At 52.2% G+C, this 5,000-nt stretch overlaps 1 non-coding gene across 1 annotated transcript in view; it reads right to left on the bottom strand.

Moving 5' to 3' along the window:
- LOC126444117 (small subunit ribosomal RNA) overlaps positions 1-459 on the bottom strand; it is a 1,910-nt gene extending 1,451 nt beyond the window's left edge. Inside the window, exon 1 of the ribosomal RNA XR_007582429.1 lies at positions 1-459. This exon is cut by the window's left edge and continues 1,451 nt beyond it. This is a non-coding gene — a ribosomal RNA (small subunit ribosomal RNA).
- Positions 460-5,000: the final 4,541 nt, after the last annotated feature.

The following is a 5,000-nucleotide window of genomic DNA, read 5'->3' as shown; positions in this document are numbered from 1 at the left end:
GTAATTTGCGCGCCTGCTGCCTTCCTTGGATGTGGTAGCCGTTTCTCAGGCTCCCTCTCCGGAATCGAACCCTGATTCCCCGTTACCCGTTACAACCATGGTAGGCGCAGAACCTACCATCGACAGTTGATAAGGCAGACATTTGAAAGATGCGTCGCCGGTACGAGGACCGTGCGATCAGCCCAAAGTTATTCAGAGTCACCAAGGCAAACGGACCGGACGAGCCGACCGATTGGTTTTGATCTAATAAAAGCGTCCCTTCCATCTCTGGTCGGGACTCTGTTTGCATGTATTAGCTCTAGAATTACCACAGTTATCCAAGTAACGTGGGTACGATCTAAGGAACCATAACTGATTTAATGAGCCATTCGCGGTTTCACCTTAATGCGGCTTGTACTGAGACATGCATGGCTTAATCTTTGAGACAAGCATATGACTACTGGCAGGATCAACCAGGGAGCTGCGTCAACTAGAGCTGAGCAGCCGGCCGCCCGGGAGTGTGTCCCGGGGGCCCGCGCGAACACGCAAGCGTCCGCTCAATTATTCTGCAAACAGGAGGAGGCTGCGCTCCCCTGCACCATACACCTCGAAACCCTCTCAGGTCCCGGCGGCGCGCAGCGCCGTCCTAAGTACTTGGTCGGGTTCGAGAGAGGCGCAATCGCCCGGAGTTTGGCGAGTAGACGCTTTAGGTGCGACCACCCGTGCTCCCAACTGAGCTTGCCGCTGCCGACAGAGGCCCGGGAGCGTGCTGTCGTGGCATTGCCGGCGGGAGACAACACGCGCCACCTACGGTGACCGGCAGCTCCAACGCCAGCGCCACAGAAGGACAAAAGCCCCACTTGGGTGCCGAAGCGAACTCTCCCAGCACAGCGCACGCGCCAACACGTCCGCACAGCTGCGATACAAACCACCTGCGAGAACCGCAGAGGCGACCGAGCAGCAGACGGCGTCGCGGCGCCGAGCGCCGGGCGGCGGCGCATCCTCAGCGCACACAGTCCTCAATCGGACCAGCACACTGCAGATGTCCACCGCGCTTCGCACCGGGCCCGCGAGGACCTACTTTGGCCGCACGGCGCCGCGTGCAGGGTGCGCCGGCGCGCAGCTGCGCCGCCTGCCGCCTCCGTCGGCCGGCGCGCCTGCCAGTGGCCGCCCCCACCAGCCGGCTGTAGCGCGTGCGCCCACGCACCGCGCGGCCAGCACGCCGGGCGGCCCCCCCTCACCGGCCGGGGCCGGTCCCACCCAGCCACCGCCGCGTATCGCTTCACACCCACATGCCATTCACGTTCGTGGGCATGGTGGGTATCGCTGAAACAACCGGTTGGTAGCTCAACCGATCGTCGCCATCACTGATTCACCTCTAGCGAGAACAACCGCACCACAACGGTTTACCAGTTGTTCATTTGCGTAACGTCACCAGCAAACGTAGGCGTCCATCGCCATTTGCAAATTCAACGATTGTTGCATGCCTGTGTCAGGTGTCACGACACACTATGTCTGCCCACATACACGCAACAACATGTGCACGCTTCGCAAACACGTGGAAGGTGGCCCCCGTACGTATGCGATGTCCATTGCGCAAACGACTGTCAACCGGCCTCTGTCGCATGTCGCAGATGTGGAACGCAGTGCACCATGCTATCACGGTGTGTGAGAAGAGACGACAACGTCTGACAACACGCGCCACTACATCAACAGACGGCTCATGCTGATCGCCATCCAGGGCATACCACACTGCACTCCAGCTCTTATAGGGAGACGACACGTAGCTGCGTGCACAACATTTGGACCGCATGGTTCGCCGTTGTTGGCGCAGTCGTTGTACGGTCACATGTACCACGATGTATCATTCAGTACATGAGGACCAATGTGCAGTACAGTGTGTGATTTGGAGGTACAACATCAGCGGACAGTTGACACAGGCCGTACCACAGCGTAGGCGCAGTGCTTCGCCATGCGAATGCCAATGAACAACTGCGAAGGGCATTGAGCATGTACGTCCTGCTGCCATCCACATTACAGTGTATCGCTGCAAGGTGTTTAACATGAAGCGATACACTGGGGACCGGGCAGTGCGAGTAGCAAACTATATTGCGGGGGTTGCAGTTAGGCAACACTACACTAATTTAACGCGTCGTATGACAATTACAGAGCAGGTTAAGGCCCAACGTGTGTTGGGTTAAGGCCCAACGTGTGTTGGGTTAAGGCCCAACGTGTGTTGGGTTAAGGCCCAACGTGTGTTGGGTTAAGGCCCAACGTGTGTTGGGTTAAGGCCCAACGTGTGTTGGGTTAAGGCCCAACGTGTGTTGGGTTAAGGCCCAACGTGTGTTGGGTTAAGGCCCAACGTGTGTTGGGTTACAGCACAATATGGGTTACGTTAAGGGGCAATGTGGGTTACGTTAAGGGGCAATGTGGGTTACGTTAAGGCGCAATATAGGTTACGTTAAGGCGCAATATAGGTTACGTTAAGGCGCAATATAGGTTACGTTAAGGCGCAATATAGGTTACGTTAAGGCGCAATATAGGTTACGTTAAGGCGCAATATAGGTTACGTTAAGGCGCAATATAGGTTACGTTAAGGCGCAATATAGGTTACGTTAAGGCGCAATATAGGTTACGTTAAGGCGCAATATAGGTTACGTTAAGGCGCAATATAGGTTACGTTAAGGCGCAATATAGGTTACGTTAAGGCGCAATATAGGTTACGTTAAGGCGCAATATAGGTTACATTAAGGCGCAATATAGGTTACATTAAGGCGCAATATAGGTTACATTAAGGCGCAATATAGGTTACATTAAGGCGCAATATAGGTTAGGTTAAAACACGACATAGGTTAGGTTAAGGCACGACATAGGTTAGGTTAAGGCACGACATAGGTTAGGTTAAGGCACGACATAGGTTAGGTTAAGGCACGACATAGGTTAGGTTAAGGCACGACATAGGTTAGGTTAAGGCACGACATAGGTTAGGTTAAGGCACGACATAGGTTAGGTTAAGGCACGACATAGGTTAGGTTAAGGCACGACATAGGTTAGGTTAAGGCACGACATAGGTTAGGTTAAGGCACGACATAGGTTAGGTTAAGGCACGACATAGGTTAGGTTAAGGCACGACATAGGTTAGGTTAAGGCACGACATAGGTTAGGTTAAGGCACGACATAGGTTAGGTTAAGGCACGACATAGGTTAGGTTAAGGCACGACATAGGTTAGGTTAAGGCACGACATAGGTTAGGTTAAGGCACGACATAGGTTAGGTTAAGGCACGACATAGGTTAGGTTAAGGCACGACATAGGTTAGGTTAAGGCACGACATAGGTTAGGTTAAGGCACGACATAGGTTAGGTTAAGGCACGACATAGGTTAGGTTAAGGCACGACATAGGTTAGGTTAAGGCACGACATAGGTTAGGTTAAGGCACGACATAGGTTAGGTTAAGGCATGACATAGGTTAGGTTAAGGCACGACATAGGTTAGGTTAAGGTACGACATAGGTTAGGTTAAGGTACGACATAGGTTAGGTTAAGGTACGACATAGGTTAGGTTAAGGTACGACATAGGTTAGGTTAAGGTACGACATAGGTTAGGTTAAGGTACGACATAGGTTAGGTTAAGGTACGACATAGGTTAGGTTAAGGTACGACATAGGTTAGGTTAAGGTACGACATAGGTTAGGTTAAGGTACGACATAGGTTAGGTTAAGGTACGACATAGGTTAGGTTCAGGTACGACATAGGTTAGGTTAAGGTACGACATAGGTTAGGTTAAGGTACGACATAGGTTAGGTTAAGGTACGACATAGGTTAGGTTAAGGTACGACATAGGTTAGGTTAAGGTACGACATAGGTTAGGTTAAGGTACGACATAGGTTAGGTTAAGGTACACATTGTTGTAAGGAAAGGTTTAATGGGGGGGGGGGGGGCGGCGGCCGGTTTGTTGATTGTGATTATAGTACGTGGATGCCTGCGGTATCATCTGATTTGCCACGTCAGGATGTACCTTTGGCTCATGACAGGCGGCGCTCTCATTCCATGCTTGTGGCAGACCTGTGTCTTTCATTCCTGCCATTGTTTGTGTGCTGTGAGAGGAGGCAGTATTGTGATGTTGGGTGCACCCCTGTGTAGGACATGTGTGGGTGTTGGTGGCTTGGCTGAGCAATGGTGGTTGTCGGGTGGGTGGGATATTCTGTTTTCTGTGTGGACCTCCCAGTCTGGTTATGACAGTGTGGATTGTCTAATGTGGCGGAGAGGATGCACTGGGTGTTGTTGCATGCTGGTGCTTACATATTGTCTGTGTGCGTGTTACAGGCAGAGAGTAGTGCGTGATAAGAGTGTGTGGCTGACGTGTGGTTGTGATTGTGAGCAGAGTCTTTCAGCATGTATACGGACAGTTGTATATATTATCTGTATTCTGATGGCTCTATCTATTACTAATCAGCGCCGTGTATACGTTTAATGTGGTTCCCGTCGAAACTGTTGTATCTCTGTACATTAGTGACACGGCGAGCGCGCTATGTAGCTACTCGTCTCGGCAGCTTCCACCGGTGTATGGCAAATGATTATAAGCAATGAGTCTAGTCGTCAATACCGATAGTGTGACGTCACATGTCTGGGGTGGGGGACGCTGCGCCCTTCCGGTGGGTCATGGCCTAGCAAGACTCTCCCCACGCAGGGGGGGCTTGGACTGTCATTAACTCTTCCGAGTAATATACTTGCCGTACGTTTTTGCGACTGCGAGTGCAACGCTCACCGGTACCGACATGGATGGAGCGCCTCCTAGCTGACCGCTCAGCATCGGCATTCGTACAGAGAGCAACGCGATCGCGTCTGTAGCTCGTAAGTGGTACAGCTCGCAGCTCATGTATAGGGACAGCGGGAATGTCGCATATTGGACATACCTCTTCATGAAACGCATGTTATAGGGGTGGATTGCACATTGCGACTGCGGGAAAAGTCCGCCGTTCATCCGCTGGAGTTGCGAGTTGGGCGGTTGGAGTGGGGCGCA

The sequence above is a fragment of the Schistocerca serialis genome, unplaced genomic scaffold (assembly GCF_023864345.2).
Source record: "Schistocerca serialis cubense isolate TAMUIC-IGC-003099 unplaced genomic scaffold, iqSchSeri2.2 HiC_scaffold_229, whole genome shotgun sequence".
In the NCBI taxonomy this organism is placed as follows: Eukaryota; Metazoa; Arthropoda; class Insecta; order Orthoptera; family Acrididae; genus Schistocerca; species Schistocerca serialis.
The sequence above is the reverse complement of the archived record's forward strand: the minus strand, read 5'-3'. Positions and strand labels throughout refer to the sequence as shown.